The sequence below is a fragment of the Salvelinus alpinus genome, chromosome 2 (assembly GCF_045679555.1).
Source record: "Salvelinus alpinus chromosome 2, SLU_Salpinus.1, whole genome shotgun sequence".
NCBI lineage: Eukaryota > Metazoa > Chordata > Actinopteri > Salmoniformes > Salmonidae > Salvelinus > Salvelinus alpinus.
In genome coordinates, this window is record NC_092087.1 from 119,930,652 (window position 1) to 119,950,554 (window position 19,903).

Genomic DNA, 19,903 nt, shown 5'->3' on the forward strand with positions numbered 1-19,903 from the left:
GTGCGCGCTACCACAGCCACAAAGTCTAAATTGGTTATAATGTAAACATTCCTTAAAACAAAAATGAGCTTTCAGGTCCTAATTTAAGGTTAGGGTCAGGGCTAGTTATAAGGTTAGCAGTGTGGTTAAGGTTTGGGTTGAGATTTAAAATCAGATTTTAAGAAATTATAGTATGAGGCTAGGGTTTATGACTGTGGCTGTGCTAACTAGTGACTGAAATTAGAAAAAGTGTAGTCACCTGCAAATGTAAAACTATATATATATATTTTGTTGTGCTATTACATTTGTGTCGTTGTTTCATGTCCAATGCACTCAGGGTGTTGTTACACATAATTTGTGTAAAAAATGTTACAATTGTAACAGTCCTGGCTGAGCCATATATGCTTTGCAGTTACAATGTAGACAAGCTGAGTTTGTAGACACTTATGCGCAAAATGAAAAAGCACAGGATATTTGTGCCTCAATAAAACAGCTCTGCTTTGCTTGTAATATCGACCAAATAAGCAATTTCTACCCTCGTTGCATCAAAAAATCTCAAATGTATGCTGCTGAGACAAGTTTTAAACATCTTAATGGTGGCATTGTGACAGCGCTTCAAACTAAAAAAAAGTCCAGGGGACCCAGTTAAGGTCAACGGCATTATGCAATTTACCAAGTGCCAGGACATTTTAGCCAAGAACCTGGTTGTCACTGCCAGGAGAATGACACTTGGCAGCAAGTGGATCTTCCAGCGAGACAGTAACCCCAAGCACTAATCAAAATCCACAAAGAAATGGTGAATTGACCACAAAATCAACATTTTGCAATGGCCATCTCAGTTTCTGGACTTGAGCCCCTAAAAACCTGTGGTTTGAATTGAAGAGGGCAGTCCATAAGAGTAGACAAAGGACATAAAGGATCTGGAAAGATTATATTTGGAGAAATAGTCTAGAATTCCTCCCAACGTGTTCTCTCTTTAAAGGCTCAGTGTATTTAACATCGCAAGGGGAGTATTCAAAACAGGTGTCACGTCCTGACCATAGTTCTTATGTGTTTTGCTTGTTTAGTTTTGGTCAGGACGTGAGCTGGGTGGGCATTCTATGTTGTGTGTCTAGTTTGTCTGTTTCTGTGTCCAGCCTAATATGGTTCTCAATCAGAGGCAGCTGTCAATCGTTGTCCCTGATTGAGAATCATATATAGGTGGCTTGTTTTGTGTTGGGATTTTGTGGGTGGTTGTTTCCTGTCTCTGTGTTTTGTCTGCACCAGATTAGGGCTGTTTCGGTTTGCCACATTTTGTTGTTTTTGTAGTGTTGTAAGTGTTCACAGTTCGTTATATTAAATATGTTGAGCACTAGCTACGCTGCGTGTTGGTCCGATCCCTGTTTCACCCCCTCTTCTAGTGAAGAGAGGGAAGGCTGCCGTTACAGAACCACCCACCAATTTCGGACCAAGCAGCGTCGCAGCGGGCAGCAGCGGCAGCAGCAGCAGCAGCGGGACCAGGAGAAATGGACTTGGGAGGACGTGTTGGACGGAAAGGGTTGCTACACATGGGAGGAGATCCTGGCTGGTAAGGATCGCCTTCCATGGGAACAGGTGGAGGCAGCTAGGAGAGCGAAAGCAGCTGAGAAGGGGAACCGGTGTTATGAGGGAACACGGCTGGCCAGGAAGCCCGAGAAGAAACCCCAAAAATGTCTTGGGGGGGGGGGGGGGGGGGCTAAAGGATAGTGTGGTGAAGTCAGGTAGGAGACCTGCGCCCACTTCCCATGCTTACCGTGGAGAGCGGGAGTACGGGCAGACACGGTGTTATGCGGAAGAGCGCACGGTGTCTCCTGTACGTGTGCATAGCCCGGTGCGGGTTATTCCACCTCCCCGTACTGGCCGGGCTAGATTGAGCATTGAGCCAAGTGCCATGAAGCCGGCTCAACATATCTGGCCTCCAGTACGTCTCCTCGGGCCGGGGGAACATGGCACCAGCCTTACGCATGGTGTCCCCGGTTCGCCAACACAGCCCAGTGCGGGTTATTCCACCTCCCCGCACTGGTCGGGCTACGGGGAGCATTCAACCAGGTAAGGTTGGGCAGGCTCGGTGCTCAAGGGAGCCAGTACGCCTGCACGGTCCGGTATATCCGGCGCCACCTTCCCGCCCCAGCCCAGTACCACCAGTGCCAACACCACGCACCAGGCTTCCAGTGCATCTTCAGAGCCCTGTTCCTCCTCCACGCACTCTCCCTATGGTGCGTGTCTTCAGCCCGGTACCACCAGTTCCGGCACCACGCACCAAGCCTCCTGTGCGTCTCCAGAGCCCTGTACGCACTGTTCCTTCTCCCCGCACTCGCCCTGAGGTGCGTGCCCTCAGTCCGGTACCACCAGTTCCGGCACCACGCACCAGGCCTATAGTGTGCTTTGAGAATCCAGTGTGCCCTGTTCCTGCTCCCCGCACTAGCCTTGAGGTGCGTGTCTCCAGTCCGGTACCACCAGTTCCGGCACCATGCACCAGGCCTCTTGTGCGCCTCAGCAGGTCAGAGTCGGTCGTCTGTCAAACTTCGCCTGCACTGCCCGCCTGCCCAGCGCCGTCTGGGCTGCCTGCCTGCCCAGTGCCGTCTGAGCCATCCGTCTGCCCAGTGCCGTCTGAGCCATCCGTCTGCCCAGTGCCGTCTGAGCCATCCGTCTGCCCAGCGCCGTCTGAGCCATCCGTCTGCCCAGCGCCGTCTGAGCCATCCGTCTGCCTAGCGCCGTCTGAGCCACCCGTCTGTCCCGAGCCGTCAGAGCCGCCCGTCTGTCCCGAGCCGTTAGAGCCGTCCGTCAGTCAGGAGCCGCCAGAGCCGCCAGCCAGTCAGGAGCCACCAGAGCCGCCAGCCAGTCAGGAGCCGCCAGAGCCGCCAGCCAGTCAGGAGCTGCCAGAGCCGCCAGCCAGTCAGGAGCTGCCAGAGCCGCCAGCCAGTCAGGAGCTGCCAGAGCCGCCCGCCAGTCAGGAGCTGCCAGAGCCGCCCGCCAGTCAGGAGCTGCCTGCCAGTCAGGAGCTGCCTGCCAGTCAGGAGCTGCCTGCCAGTCATGAGCTGCCCTCCAGTCATGAGCTGCCCTCCAGTCATGAGCTGCCCTCCAGTCATGAGCTGTCCTCCAGTCATGAGTCGCCTGCCAGTCATGAGCTGCCTGCCAGTCATGAGCTGCCCTCCAGTCATGAGCTGCCCTCCAGTCATGAGCTGCCTTCCAGTCATGAGCTGCCTTCCAGTCATGAGTTGCCTTCCAGTCATGAGTTGCCTTCCAGTCATGAGTTGCCTTCCAGTCATGAGCTGCCCCTCAGTCCGGAGCTGCCCTTCAGTCCAGAGCTGCCTCTCTGTCCGGAGCTGCCTTTCAGTCCGGAGATGCCCCTCTGTCCTGAGCTACCCCTCTGTCCTGAGCTACCTCTCTGTCCTGAGCTACCTCTCTGTCCTGAGCTACCTCTCTGTCCTGAGCTGTCTCCTAAAGCAGGTGGGGGCCTTGGTGAAGGTTCCTAGGCCAAGGTAATGGTGGAGTGGTGTCCTCGTCCACCGCCGGAGCCGCCACCGCGGACAGATGCCCACCCAGACCCTCCCCTAGAGTTTTAAGGGGGTGCGTCCGGAGTCCGCACCTCAGGAGGGGGGTACTGTCACATCCTGACCATAGTTCTTATGTGTTTTGCTTGTTTAGTGTTGGTCAGGACGTGAGCTGGGTGGGCATTCTATGTTGTGTGTCTAGTTTGTCTGTTTCTGTGTCCAGCCTAATATGGTTCTCAATCAGAGGCAGCTGTCAATCGTTGTCCCTGATTGAGAATCATATATAGGTGGCTTGTTTTGTGTTGGGTTTTTGTGGGTGGTTGTTTCCTGTCTCTGTGTTTTGTCTGCACCAGATAGGGCTGTTTCGGTTTGCCACATTTTGTTGTTTTTGTAGTGTTGTAAGTGTTCACAGTTCGTTATATTAAATATGTTGAGCACTAGCTATGCTGCGTGTTGGTCCGATCCCTGTTTCACCCCCTCTTCTAGTGAAGAGAGGGAAGGCTGCCGTTACAGAACCACCCACCAATTTCGGACCAAGCAGCGTAGCAACGGGCAGCAGCGGCAGCAGCAGCAGCAGCGGGACCAGGAGAAATGGACTTGGGAGGACGTGTTGGACGGAAAGGGTTGCTACACATGGGAGGAGATCCTGGCTGGTAAGGATCGCCTTCCATGGGAACAGGTGGAGGCAGCTAGGAGAGCGAAAGCAGCTGAGAAGGGGAACCGGTGTTATGAGGGAACACGGCTGGCCAGGAAGCCCGAGAAGAAACCCCAAAAATGTATTGGGGGGGGGGCTAAAGGGTAGTGTGGCGAAGTCAGGTAGGAGACCTGCGCCCACTTCCCATGCTTACCGTGGAGAGCGGGAGTACGGGCAGACACGGTGTTATGTGGAAGAGCGCACAGTGTCTCCTGTACGTGTGCATAGCCCGGTGCGGGTTATTCCACCTCCCCGCACTGGCCGGGCTAGATTGAGCATTGAGCCAAGTGCCATGAAGCCGGCTCAACATATCTGGCCTCCAGTACGTCTCCTCGGGCCGGTGTACATGGCACCAGCCTTACGCATGGTGTCCCCGGTTCGCCAACACAGCCCAGTGCGGGTTATTCCACCTCCCCGCACTGGTCGGGCTACGGGGAGCATTCAACCAGGTAAGGTTGGGCAGGCTCGGTGCTCAAGGGAGCCAGTACGCTCCCTAATATGGTTCTCAATCAGAGGCAGCTGTCAATCGTTGTCCCTGATTGAGAATCATATATAGGTGGCTTGTTTTGTGTTGGGATTTTGTGGGTGGTTTTTTCCTGTCTCTGTGTTTTGTCTGCACCAGATAGGGCTGTTTCGGTTTGCCACATTTTGTTGTTTTTGTAGTGTTGTAAGTGTTCACAGTTCGTTATATTAAATATGTTGAGCACTAGCTACGCTGCGTGTTGGTCCGATCCCTGTTTCACCCCCTCTTCTAGTGAAGAGAGGGAAGGCTGCCGTTACAACAGGCAGTTTAAAAGAATACAATTTCCCCCAAAAAATTGCTTTCAATATAGCTCAGTATTTTTTGCTAACCTTTTTCAAGAGTACCAATAATTATGGACCTGACTGTACAACATCAATCAACTATCAAACGTTGTACCTTTCAACTGCTGCTCCATATAATGTATACAAATAAATATTAATAGCAACTTGGGTGTCAGAGGAAACACTAGGGTGGGATCAGCTCATCTGTAGCTGCAAGGAGTTGAGGAGTGGGGTCCAGTTTCCGTTCAAGGACTGGATTTTGTCTTTGGTGGATGCTGTATTTTTTCCCATTGTGATGTGGTCTGTGAGGAGGTTAATCCATTGACAAAATAGACTGTTGGAATCTGTTTTTGTAGTTGAGTAATATTGTTTTCTTGAATATATTTAAGGCAATAGAAATGGACTGATGATATCCAAGGCAGAAGATTGGGGAGAGTGGAATTTTTTTTTATTTTTTTTTATTTCACCTTTATTTAACCAGGTAGGCTAGTTGAGAACAAGTTCTCATTTGCAACTGCGACCTGGCCAAGATAAAGCATAGCAGTGTGAACAGACAACAACACAGAGTTACACATGGAGTAAACAATAAACAAGTCAATAACATGGTAGAAAAAAAGAGAATCTACATACAATGTGTGCAAAAGGCATGAGGAGGTAGGCAATAAATCGAATAATTACAATTTAGCAGATTAACACTGTAGTGATAAATCATCAGATGATCATGTGCAAGTAGAGATACTGGTGTGCAAAAGAGCAGAAAAGTAAATAAATAAAAGCAGTATGGGGGGTGAGGTAGGTAAATTGGGTGGGCTATATACCGATGGACTATGTACAGCTGCAGCGATCGGTTAGCTGCTCGGATAGCCGATGTTTAAAGTTGTTGAGGGAGATAAAAGTCTCCAACTTCAGAGATTTTTGCAATTCGTTCCAGTCGCAGGCAGCAGAGAACTGGAAGGAAAGGCGTCCAAATGAGGTTTTGGCTTTAGGGATGATCAGTGAGATACACCTGCTGGAGCGCGTGCTACGGGTGGGTGTAGCCATCATGACCAGTGAACTGAGATAAGGCGGCACTTTACCTAGCATAGCCTTGTAGATGACCTTGAGCCAGTGGGTCTGACGACGAACATGTAGCGAGGGCCAGCCGACTAGGGCATACAGGTCGCAGTGGTGGGTCGTATAAGGTGCTTTAGTAACAAAACGGATGGCACTGTGATAAACTGCATCCAGTTTGCTGAGTAGAGTATTGGAAGCTATTTTGTAGATGACATCGCCGAAGTCGAGGATCGGTAGGATAGTCAGTTTTACTAGGGTAAGTTTGGCGGCGTGAGTGAAGGAGGCTTTGTTGCGAAATAGAAAGCCGACTCTAGATTTGATTTTGGATTGGAGATGTTTGATATGAGTCTGGAAGGAGAGTTTGCAGTCTAGCCAGACACCTAGGTACTTATAGATGTCCACATATTCTAGGTCGGAACCGTCCAGGGTGGTGATGCTAGTCGGGCGGGCGGGTGCAGGCAGCGAACGGTTGAAAAGCATGCATTTGGTTTTACTAGCGTTTAAGGGCAGTTGGAGGCCTCGGAAGGAGTGTTGTATGGAATTGAAGCTCGTTTGGAGGTTAGATAGCACAGTGTCCAAGGAAGGGCCAGAAGAATACAGAATGGTGTCGTCTGCGTAGAGGTGGATCAGGGAATCGCCCACAGCAAGAGCAACATCATTGATATATACAGAGAAAAGAGTCGGCCCGAGAATTGAACCCTGTGGTACCCCCATAGAGACTGCCAGAGGACCGGACAACATGCCCTCCGATTTGACACACTGAACTCTGTCTGCAAAGTAGTTGGTGAACCAGGCAAGGCAGTCATCAGAGAAACCGAGGCTACTGAGTCTGCCGATAAGAATATGGTGATTGACAGAGTCGAAAGCCTTGGCCAGGTCGATGAAGACGGCTGCACAGTACTGTCTTTTATCGATGCCGGTTATGATATCGTTTAGTACCTTGAGCGTGGCTGAGGTGCACCCGTGACCGGCTCGGAAACCGGATTGCACAGCGGAGAAGGTACGGTGGGATTCGAGATGGTCAGTGATTTGTTTGTTGACTTGGCTTTCGAAGACCTTAGATAGGCAGGGCAGGATGGATATAGGTCTGTAACAGTTTGGGTCCAGGGTGTCTCCCCCTTTGAAGAGGGGGATGACCGCGGCAGCTTTCCAATCCTTGGGGATCTCAGATGATACGAAGGAGAGGTTGAACAGGCTGGTAATAGGGGGTGCGACAATGGCGGTGGACAGTTTCAGAAATAGGGGGTCCAGATTGTCAAGCCCAGCTGATTTGTATGGGTCCAGGTTTTCCAGCTCTTTCAGAACATCTGCTATCTGGATTTGGGTAAAGGAGAAGCTGGGGAGGCTTGGGCGAGTAGCAGCGGGGGGGGGGGCGGGGCTGTTGGCCGAGGTTGGAGTCGCCAGGAGGAAGGCATGGCCAGCCATTGAGAAATGCTTGTTGAAGTTTTCGATTATCACGGATTTATCAGTGGTGACCGTGTTACCTAGCCTCAGTGCAGTGGGCAGCTGGGAGGAGGTGCTCTTGTTCTCCATGGACTTTACAGTGTCCCAGAACTTTTGGGAGTTAGAGCTACAGGATGCAAATTTCTGCTTGAAAAAGCTGGCCTTTGCTTTCCTGACTGACTGCGTGTATTGGTTCCTGACTTCCCTGAACAGTTGCAAATCGCGGGGGCTCTTCGATGCTATTGCAGTTCGCCACAGGATGTTTTTGTGCTGGTCGAGGGCAGTCAGGTCTGGAGTGAACCAAGGGCTATATCTGTTCTTAGTTCTGCATTTTTTGAACGGAGCATGCTTGTCTAATATGGTGAGGAAGTAACTTTTAAAGAATGACCAGGCATCCTCAACTGACGGGATGAGGTCAATATCCTTCCAGGGTACCCGGGCCAGGTCGATTAGAAAGGCCTGCTCGCAGAAGTGTTTTAGGGAGCGTTTGACAGTGATGAGGGGTGGTCGTTTGACCGCGGACCCGTAGCGGATACAGGCAATGAGGCAGTGATCGCTGAGATCTTGATTGAAGACAGCAGAGGTGTATTTGGAGGGCAAGTTGGTCAGGATAATGTCTATTAGGGTGCCCATGTTTACGGATTTAGGGTTGTACCTGGTGGGTTCCTTGATGATTTGTGTGAGATTGAGGGCATCTAGCTTAGATTTTAGGACTGCCGGGGTGTTAAGCATATCCCAGTTTAGGTCACCTAACAGAACAAACTCTGAAGCTAGATGGGGAGCGATCAATTCACAGATGGTGTCCAGGGCACAGCTGGGAGCTGAGGGGGGTCGGTAGCAGGCGGCAACAGTGAGAGACTTATTTCTGGAGAGATTAATTTTAAAATTAGAAGTTCGAACTGTTTGGGCATAGACCTGGAAAGTATGACAGAACTTTGCAGGCTATCTCTGCAGTAGATTGCAACTCCTCCCCCTTTGGCAGTTCTATCTTGACGGAAAGTGTTATAGTTGGGTATGGAAATCTCAGAATTTTTGGTGGCCTTCCTAAGCCAGGATTCAGACACGGCAAGGACATCAGGGTTGGCAGAGTGTGCTAAAGCGGTGAGTAAGACAAACTTAGGGAGGAGGCTTCTGATGTTGACATGCATGAGGCCAAGGCTTTTTCGATCACAGAAGTCAACAAATGAGGGTGCCTGGGGACATGCAGGGCCTGGGTTTACCTCCACATCACCCGAGGAACAGAGGAGTAGTAGGATGAGGGTGCGGCTAAAGGCTATCAAAACTGGTCGCCTAGAGCGTTGGGGACAAGGAATAAAAGGAGCAGATTTATGGCCGTGGTAGAATAGATTCTGGGCATAATGTGCAGACAGGGGTATGGTGGGGCACGGGTACAGCGGAGGCAAGCCCAGGCACTGGGTGATGATAAGAGAGGTTGTATCTCTGGACATGCTGGTCTCAATGGGTGAGGTCACCGCATGTGTGGGAGGTATCAGAGGTACGGAGAGTGGAACTACGGGGTCCATTGCAAACCAAAACAATGATAACTAGCCTGAACAACAGTATACAAGGCATATTGATATTTGAGAGAGACATACAGTAAGGCATAAAGTGATTGCAGGTCTTGATTGGGAGAGCTAGCTAAAACAACAGGTGAGATAACAGCAGCTAGTCAGCTAACACAGCAACAGCAGGTAAAAATGGCGACGACTAGGCAGAGAGGGTCGGATTGACTACACACAGAGCCTGAGTTAAAACACAGAGCCGACAGATAAAACACAAATAAACAGAATGGAGTACCGTGAATTAATGGACAGTCCGGCAGGAATCAGCTATGTAGCCAAGTGATCATAGTGTCCAGGGGGCAGCCGTAGATGGAGCAGGGGAGCCGCCACTAAGCTAGCACGCAACGTTTAAAGTTAGTAGCCCGGGTGGTGGTCTGCTCAGACGGAGGGGGTCTGCTCAGACGGAGGCCGGTTGACGGTACAGCAGATGGGGTATTCGTCTGCAGACCAGACGTGGTCGTGTCGACAGAGAATCCAAGCCGGATGGCGATGGCGAAAGAGAGGTTGTGATTGTAGAATTGTGTTTGCTAACTGGTGCTAGCTTCGTGGCAGTGGCGCTAGCTGCGCTAGCTGCAAGCTAGCTGTGAGGATCAGAAGTAGTGGCTCAGGGATTACGGCAGGAATCCGGCGTTGTTGTCGAGAGACAGTCCGATGCTGGTAAATTGGTGAGTAATATCCAGGCTAATAACAGGGCTGGTGTCTGTGCAGAAGGTAAAAGCTGCTAGCAGCGGCTAAAAATGGCTAAATAGCTTGTAGCTGATTAGCTGGTTAGCTACTGGGGGTTCTTGAATGTGTTCCAAAGTTAAAAAATAATAGCGATTCCGTATCACATTGGGTGAGGTAGGTTACCGGAAGGTATAATCGAATTAAATATCGAAAAGAGATAGAAAAAAAATTAAAATATATACAAGAAATACGAAAAATACAAACGTACACGAGAGGACTAAACAAACACGTCTACACTGCTACGCCATCTTGATGGCGTGATGCTGTGACCCAAAAGGGTGGACAGTTTGTGTATGGTTTCTTTCCAGAATTGTAGGGTGGGTGGACAGAGCCATGTGGCGTGAAAGTGGTTATATTTTAGTTTTTTCCTTAGCACTAACACACTTGATTTAACTTATCATCAAACCTTTAGTTGGGAAACACTGCATTCATCTAACATTCTAGTTTAAATGATTTTCAAATCGAATGTAATGAGTAAATGTGCAGATTTTGTCTCTGCTATATATATTTGTGCTCCCTGTAAGTATATTGCACCATCACACTGTGCTTGAAATAAAATGACTACAACCTTAGAAATAAAACTTTGATTACAATATTGTGTTGTTGACCTTTGTTAAAATTAGTATCAGTATGTAGGATATCTGGTGGCAACCCCAATCATGTAATGTAATCACACACACACACACACACACACACACACACACACACATGATAACATCTTACAGAACACATACAAACATTCTCAGTTTGGTAACATTTATTTATCAAAAACCTACATTGATTACATTGCTGAATTCGTCCATACAATCAAAGTATATCTTGTAGCACTTTTCACCTATCTGGGATATATTCTGTCTCTATTTTTTATCAATAATGTGTATGTAGTTTAATGTGTGTGTATTGTCACTTTCTACTTGGAAGCCAGTGACATAGAGGAGGAAGAGGGGTCTTCTTAAAGGTGTTTTCCAGGATGAGAATGGAGTGGCCCTTCCTGAGTTGACTCCCCTCGATGAGGTCACAGAGAGCCATCTTCTCTGCCTTGTAGTAGAGACCCACTTTGCCACCTGTTATGTTGGCTATGGTGATGCTGGGTGCGACAGTTTTTCTGGGAGTTGTTTGTTAAGCTAAGAGAACGAGAGAGAGTCATTGGACAGTGCTGAAATAAATGTGGTTGTCAGTATTTGGAGTTTGCATTGAACACTGCTATGAGCAACAATAAACCATGTTTTATGCTGGTGCTGGAACTGAGCTGTGAAATGTGTATGTATATGGACATGTAATTACTTTATGCTTTGAAATGTCTAATGTGTTATATTCCCATGTTGAATGGCCACAAAACAATAAAATATGAATTGATTTATTTATATGTAGATTCCCTCCCGCTGGATAGGGTTTACATACCAGTATGACTGGTGGTTTTGGCCTGGTTGCCAATGGAAATGTTTCCGCTCACATTGCCTGTTACATTTTGGCCTGATACGTTTTGGCCTGATACGTTTTGGCCTGATATGTTTTGGCCTGATTCAGTAGGACATTTGGCAACACATTGGGTTTTTTTGCAGACGCTTTGGCTGTTGGTATGTGAAGGGACATCAGTTGAAGCACAATCCATTGCTGCAACTATAGAGAGAGGAGAGGGGGAGAGAAAGATGGTAATTAAGGGTTAAGTTGATTCAATTCAGTGGTGGAAAAATTACCCAATTGTCATTCTTGAGTAAAAGTAAAGATACCTTAATAGAAAATGACTGAATTTGAAGTAAATGTAATTGCTAAAATATACTTATTTATCAAAAGTAAAAGTTAAATTAATTTCAAATTCCTCATATTAAGCAAACCAGATGGCACCAATTTGTTATTTTACAGATAGCCAGGGGAACACTCCAACACTCAGACAACATTTAAGCAAAGTGTATCTGTGCAATGTATCATTATTAGTCACCATTGCACTAAGTGGCATTGCATGTCTTTTGCGATGTCTTGCTCCTTATGCTCAAGTTCAAGCACAGAACATTCATGAGCAGGCGCAGTACTCAATTAGTATCAATGCTCTAGGTTCCACAGTAACAACAAAGTAGTGCCTAGGATAAATTCTATATAACAGTATCACATTATATCACACGTAACAACTCCTCCCTTCCAGCTATCTTGTATTCCGTCAACATCAAAAGAGATATGCATGTAAATTCAACAACTGTAACAATAACTGAAATAAGGCACTATTCAATTATTAAAACTAACAACACATTTGTTTCACAATAAAATAAAATAAAACTAGCTTGAGAACCAGTCAGTAGTTGTAGGACTCTGAGAAATGGCGGCTTCAACAGTCTCTTGAGGTTCAGTTTCATTACAGTGCCTATAATAAGTATCACACCCCTCTGACTATTTCCCATTTTTTGGGTGTTACAAACAGGAACAACATTTGATTTCATAGGGATTTTGACTGATCTACACAAAATACTCCATTATGGCAAAGTGAATAAAAAAAGAATAAACTGTAAACATTTAAAAACGAAACAATTTGCAACAACATTAGTTTGGTAAAGGACATATTTTCAACGGAAACATTAAGCCCAGTCTACTTGTTGTTTTCAACAAACAGATGTTGTGGCCGTAATTCATCACCATGCAGTGTTCAATAGGAATTGTCCATTTAGAAAATTCCAATGAACAGGCAGATTAAACTAAATCGAACGTCTGTATATTGAAAAGAAGACAGATTTTGGTTTGGAACACTGAAAAAAGTTGTTCAACTCTGCCAAATGAGCCTGTTTCAAATGATCACTATTTGAGAGTAACTGTTCCAGGCAGGAGACGCACATGTCTTCACACTGCCAACTTTTTATTTGGAAAAATATTCTATTATATTATGTTTTTTTAACTTAATATATTTCTGACCTGTGCAAGGAACAAAGGACTATAAAATCCTGGTGTGTCACGTCGTTCATAATTGAAATGCCCACTGATATTTTCAGCCATTTTGATCATTTAAATTAATAGGCTACCCATTAATTCATGAAGAATATAACTTATAGATGCATACATGGGTCTTCCACTCAGTGTTGAAAAGCAACCTAACATAGGCAATAACATCATTACACTAAAACATATATTTGTAGACATTTTATTAAGAAACGTAGTATCCAAAAATAAGACAAATCTAACAAATGATCAAATGAACAAAAGAAGGCTATGCCATTTCAGTGGAGGCTGCTCTAGATACTGAGATCATAATATTTGGTATCATATTGATACAAGCCTGACAGTATCCCCCATTTCTGAGTATCTTGCTGAGGGGAGAACGCTTATAAAAGTGGCGGGAACGGCACAAATGGAATGTCATCAAACACCTGGAAATCATGTATTAGATGTATTTGATGCCATTCCACTGATTCCGCTTCAGTCGTTACCACCAGCCCGTTCTTCCCAATTAAGGTGCCACCAACCTACTGTGCGTTGTACAGCCCTAGGCTTCTACAGTTAAGCGCATGCTGAGGTTACTGCCTTTTTGAAGATTGTGTTCCATGATATCACATATAATATAATATGTTAAGATTATGGTTTCAAATGGCACTTTTTATTGACTGAATATATATGGGTCAATTTAGCAATTAGGATTTGTTATCTGTAACGGTTATAATAAATGAGGCATTGTTTTTGCGAACTGTTGGCATATAGGCCTAGATAAATTTGCACATATTGTTTTATGTCCTTGTGTTCTAAAAATATGTATTTTTTTCATTTAAGGACTGGAGTTCAATTTCAGTTATTGTGTCAGAACCTAAGAACAAATAGTTGTGTTCTGTTCATAAATATGGATTCCTCCTGTGAAGAAACTTTGTAGAATTACACGATTTTTAAAATTCACTTTCAGACAAAGTCAGGCGCCCATGTATGTCACCATAAGGCTGATCTTGTTCCCACACATTTCTCTGTAGCAATTAAGTCTGGGGTCATTGGCATGAGGACAATAGTATGAGGACAACACCTAAAGCATGTATTTTAAATGATGTATTTACCTGTGTGTGTTCTTCCTCGGTGCGGAGGCGCGCTTGAAGGTTGTAGTAATCAGGTGTTCTAGTGCAGAGTGGAGAGACCGCTCTGCTTTTATAGGGTAACGCTGACAGAGAGAGGGAGGGTGGGAAGTTCTCAGCCCAATCCATTCCAGGTAAATGTTATTATTCCAGAGAACTGAAGAGGATGACTCAGTTCCAGAGAAGCTAGGTGGGTGTCACAAGATCAATATATTTGTCAAGCGCTAAAACGTATTATATCTCAAAGGGCCATATCTTTAACTACCCCCTTACAGGTAAATCACTGACTATCAAGGGAGTTTGATAACCTAAAATAATAAGACGATCAGCCTGAGAATGCAAAAAATAGCAACCATGTGAGAGTCACTGAGTTGCTATCTATGTGCAGCAGTTCTCTTGCTCATTAAAACTGATCTCAGGTCAGCTGGTAGCAGGGTCGTAGAATGAAAGTATGTGCAGTGGTTCTTCTGTTTGCGTTGGAAGCCGAAGAGGCAGCGGGGTCAGTGGTAGGGTTGGTTGCCACTGTGCTGATGGCTGCAAGTGATGAGGTTGGAGCTCTGGCTGAAGGCTTTGCCACACATTGGGCTTCTCACCTGGCATAGGAAAGCAGAGGTAAAGTTCACTATTTTATAAGTGTTAAAGGGGCAGTGCGGTTGTTAGGGTGCTAAATATCCATATTGACGATGGCCGTATTTTCCACATGTATGTACAATAAGCCCACTCTCTGTCTCTCCCACTCTGTCTTTCCATCTCTGATCTGTCCCCACCCCATTCCGTTGTCTACCAAGCCGTCATATCGGTTTAGTCCACCAGGGACCATTCATTGCATTGTGTTAGTAACCAATAGCCAACTATTTGTGTGTTTATGTAATTCTGTGTGATTAGTTAGTTAGTTAGTAAATAAATAATTAAGCCAATTTGTATATCGCTGATTCATCATTTATGCTAGGGTTCGTGCAGATATCTAAGGATTTTGCGACATTCAGAATGAGACTGATAGAAGGTAAACAATTAATTAATGACTGAAATGTAAGAGATATTTATATCTTTAAGAGTTAATTCGGAAAACGGTAACCCGTTAAATAAACTTTTCCGTGGTGTCCTGAGATTGCAAATGAGTTAATTGTTACAGGATTAATGTAATCATTGTAATAACTAAACATAGGTAATCGATTTGATAAAACAATCATCATCACATTAATGATAGCCAAGACATGACATGTGATGTTAGCAAGTTATTGATTTCTAAACCTACATACACACTATATATACAAAACTATGTGGACACCCCTTCCAATTAGTGGATTTAGCTATTTCAGCCACACCGGTTGCTGACAGGTGTATAAAATCGAGCACACCTCCATGCAATCTCCATAGACAAACATGGGCAGTAGAATGACCTTACTGAAGAGCTCAGTGACTTTCAACGTGGCACCATCGTAGGATGCCACTTTTACAACAAGTCAGTTTGTCCAATTTTTGCCCCTGCCCCGGTCAACTAAGTCAAATCAAACTTTATTTGTCACATATGCCTAATAGAACAAGTGTAGACCTTACCGTGAAATGCTTACTTACAAGCCCTTTTAACCAACAGTGCAGTTCAAGAAGAGTTAAGAAAATATTTACCAAATTAACTAAATGATACGGAGGCATGTTTTTTTTTTATTCCAACCAAATGTAAATCAAAACTAAAGTTGAACTGACATCTTTTCCCAGTAGGTATTAATAGCTAGTGATAGTGATGCACAAGCTGGGCCTATTTGAAACATTGGCATCTACTGACAGCATTTACCTGCCAGATTCAGAAGCTCAAAAACCCCATTAGAAAAAAACTAAAACGAAACATATTTTTGTTTTTCAGTCAAAGACAATCGTTTCAATATTGGTTACATTTTATTTCTCAGTTTACTAAATTGTTTTCAAATTTGAATTTGAATTTTAGTTTCAATTTTCCCTTACTATAATAACCTTGGAATGATATGGCCTTATGGAAAATGAATAACACATTTTGACTGTGACCTTGACAAAGACCAGATCTCTATTCCCATAGAATACATGTTGACTCTCGTGTATGAATGATGTATTTCTTCATGTCAGACTTCTGGTGAAATCAGATTAGCAGGTACGCATGAGCGCTTGAACACTTTTTCCAACACACCTTGCAGCCAAATGTACACTCCTGAAACATGAGAACATAGCATACTATATTGGCTTCATATTTTGTGGGACATTTTATTTATTGGGTTATCACATCCCAAAAGGATGGATTGTTTATATATAGTTTCTTTCCAGAATTGTAGGGTGGGTGGACAGAACCAGGTGGCGTGAAAGTAGTTGTCTGGAGTGTCGTTTAATTAATGAATATTTTAATGAAATATTTTGTATCTGTAATAATTGTTATGTAGCTTCATCTGTAATTAATAAAGAGTGTTAAGATACAGGAGGTTCCCTGGTGGCGTTTCGTTTTGGGGCTGTGATCCACCCCGTCCTCATCCACCCAGATCTTTCCTGTTTCAGCTAACTTCACTTCTTTGTCGACAGTCAGGACGTAGGACTTGGGGTGACCCTCAGCATACTCTGCCAGGAGGTTGTCCAGCCCATGAAGTGGGGATTCCTCAGGGCAGCTATGTGTATTGTCACTTTCCAGTAACATAGATGCTCTTAGTGAGAAGGCTCTTCTTAAAGGTGTCTTCCAGGATGAGTATGGAGTGGCCCTTCAGGAGTTGAGGGGTCAATGAGGGGTCAATGAGGGGTCAATGAGGTCAATGAGGGGTCAATGAGGGGTCAATGAGGTCAATGAGAGCCATCTTCTCAGAGAGAGAGAGAGAGAGATTTGACAGTGCTGAAAGGAATGTGGTTGTCAGTATTAAGAGTTTGCTGGGAACACTGCTTTGAGCCTCATAATTGTTTATTTTTTATTTATTTTTACGCTGGTGCTGGAACTTATTATAATATCAATGTGTCTTATAATCCCATGGCCACATGGCACTACAATAAAATACACTATATACAAAAGTATGTGGACACCCCTTCAAATGAGTGGATTCGGCTATTTCATTCACACCCTTTGCTGGGTGTATAAAATCGAGAAAACAGCCATGCAATCTCCATAGACAAACATTGGAAGTAGAATAGCCTTACTGAAAAGCTCAGTGACTTTCAACGTGGCACTGTCATAGGATGCCACCTTTCCAGCAAGTCAGTTCGTCAAATTTCTGACCTGCTAGAGCTTCCCAGGTCAACTGCAAGTGCTGTTAGTGTGAAGTGGAAACGTCTAGGAGCAACAATTGTTCAGCCACAAAGTGGTAGGCCACACAAGCTCACAGAACGGGACCGCCAAGTGCTGAAGCATGTAAAAATCATCTTTCCCCGGTTGCAACACTCAATACAGAGTTCCAAACTACCTCCTGGAAGCCACGTCAGCACAATAACTGTTCGTCGGGAGCTTCATAAAATGCGTTTCCATGGCCTGTCTTTCCACTAGATGTTAGAACATTGCTGCAGAGACTTGTTTCCATTCAGCCACAAGAGCATTAGTGAGATTGAGTACTGATGTTGGGCGATTAGTCCTAGCTCGCAGTCGGAGTTCCAATTCATCCCAAAGCTGTTCGATGGGGTTGAGGTCAGGGCTTTGTGCAGGCCAGTCAAGTTCTTCCACACCGATCTCGACAAACCATTTCTGTATGGACCTCACTTTGTGCACAGAGTCATTGTCATGCTGAAACAGGAAAGGGCCTTACCCAAACTGTTACCAAAAAGTTGGAAGCAGAGAATCGTCTCCAATGTCATTGATTGCTGTAGCGTAAAGATTTCCTTTCAGTGGAACTAAGGGGCCTAGCCCGAACCATGAAAAGCAGCACCAGACCATTATTCCTCCACCACCAAACTTTACAGTTGGCATTATGCATTGGGGAAGGTAGCGTTTTCCTGGCATCTGCCAAACCCAGATTCGTCCATTGGACTGCCAGATGGTGAAGTGTGATTCATCACTCCAGAGAACGTGTTTTCACTGCTCCAGAGTCCAATGGTGTCGAGATTTACACCACTACGGCAGACGCTTGGCATTGCGATTGGTGGTCTTAGGCTTGTGTGCGGCTGCTTGGCCATGGAAACCCATTTCATGAAGCTCCGGACAAACAGTTCCTTTGCTGTCATTGCTTCCAAAGGAAGTTTGGAACTCAGTAGTTCCGTTGTTGCTCCTAGACGTTTTAACATGGACGACCCATGTTAAAAAACTCGTAGGCGTCTATTTACCACCACAGACAGATGGTGGCACAAAGACCACACTCAACCAACTCAATAAGGCCTTAAGCAAACAAGAAAATGCTCACCCAGAAGCGGCGCTCCTAGTGGCCAGGGACTTTAATGCAGGCAAACTTAAATCAGTTTTTCCTAATTTTTACAAATTAGTGCAACCAGAGGAAAACATTTTTACTCCACACACAGAGATGCATACAAAGCTCTCCCCTGCCCTCCATTTGTCAAATCTGACCATAATTATATTCTCCTGATTCCTGCTTATAAGCAAAAACTAAAGCAGGAAGTACCAGTGACTCGCTCAATATGGAAGTTGTCAGATGGCGTGGATGCTACGCTCCAGGACTGTTTTGCTAGCACAGACAGCTACACCATCGAGAGCATCCTGACCGGTTGAGGGTAGAGCGTACGGCCCAGTACATTACTGGGGCCAAGCTTCCTGCAATCCAGGACCTATATAATAGGAGGTGTCAGAGGAAAGCCCATAAAATTGTCAGAGACTCCAGTCACCCAAGTCATAGACTGTTTTCTCTGCTACCGCACGGCAAGCGGTACCGGAGCGCCAAGTCTAGGACCAAAAGGCTCCTTTAACAGCTTCTACCCCCAAGCCATAAGACTGCTGAACAATTAATCAAATCGGCAACGGACTTTAACATTGCCCCCTCCTTTGATTTTAGACACTGCTGTTACTCGCTGTCTATTATCTATGCAGTCACTTCACCCCTACCTACATGTACAAATTACCTCGAACCTGTACCCCCCGCACACTGACTCAGTACCGGTACCCCCTGTATATAGTCTCGGTATTGTTATGTTATTGTGTTACTTTAGTTTATTTGGTAAATATTTTCTTAACTCTTCTTGAACTGCACTGTTGGTAAAGGGCTTGTAAGTAAGCATTTCTACACAAGGTCTAAACCTGTTCTATTCGGCGCATGTGACATAAAGTTTGATTTGATTTGACTTAGTTGACCGGGGCAGGGGAAGAAATTGGACAAACTGACTTGTTGTAAAAGTGGCATCCTACGATGGTGCCACGTTGAAAGTCACTGAGCTCTTCAGTAAGATCATTCTACTGCCCATGTTTGTCTATGGAGATTGCATGGAGGTGTGCTCGATTTTATACACCGGTCAGCAACGGGTGTGGCTGAAATAGCTAAATCCACTAATTGGAAGGGGTGTCCACATAGTTTTGTATATATAGTGTGTATGTAGGTTTAGAAATCAATAACTTGCTAACATCACATGTCATGTCTTGGCTATCATTAATGTGATGATGATTGTTTTATCAAATCGATTACCTATGTTTAGTTATTACAATGATTACATTAATCCTGTAACAATTAACTCATTTGCAATCTCAGGACACCACGGAAAAGTTTATTTAACGGGTTACCGTTTTCCGAATTAACTCTTAAAGATATAAATATCTCTTACATTTCAGTCATTAATTAATTGTTTACCTTCTATGAGTCTCATTCTGAATGTCGCAAAATCCTTAGATATCTGCACGAACCCTAGCATAAATGATGAATCAGCGATATACAAATTGGCTTAATTATTTATTTACTAACTAACTAACTAAACACACAGAATTACATAATCACACAAATAGTTGGTTATTGGTTACTAACACAATGCAATGAATGGTCCCTGGTGGACTAAACCGATATGACGGCTTGGTAGACAACGGAATGGGGTGGGGACAGATCAGAGCGGGAAAGACAGAGTGGGAGAGACAGAGAGTGGGCTTATTGTACATACATGTGGAAAATACGGCCATCGTCAATATGGATATTTAGCACCCTAACAACCGCACTGCCCCTTTAACACTTGTAA

The 19,903-nt window shown here is 45.1% G+C and overlaps 1 long non-coding RNA gene across 1 annotated transcript; it reads right to left on the reverse strand.

Annotated features, from left to right (window-relative positions):
• Positions 1 to 10,512: 10,512 nt before the first annotated feature.
• LOC139568506 (uncharacterized) lies at positions 10,513 to 13,926 on the reverse strand. Its single transcript, XR_011673620.1, has 3 exons — positions 13,793 to 13,926; positions 11,175 to 11,393; positions 10,513 to 10,897 (listed from the first exon to the last, which is right to left on the reverse strand). It is a non-coding gene; the product is annotated as an uncharacterized lncRNA (long non-coding RNA).
• Between the last annotated feature and the right edge of the window lie 5,977 nt (positions 13,927 to 19,903).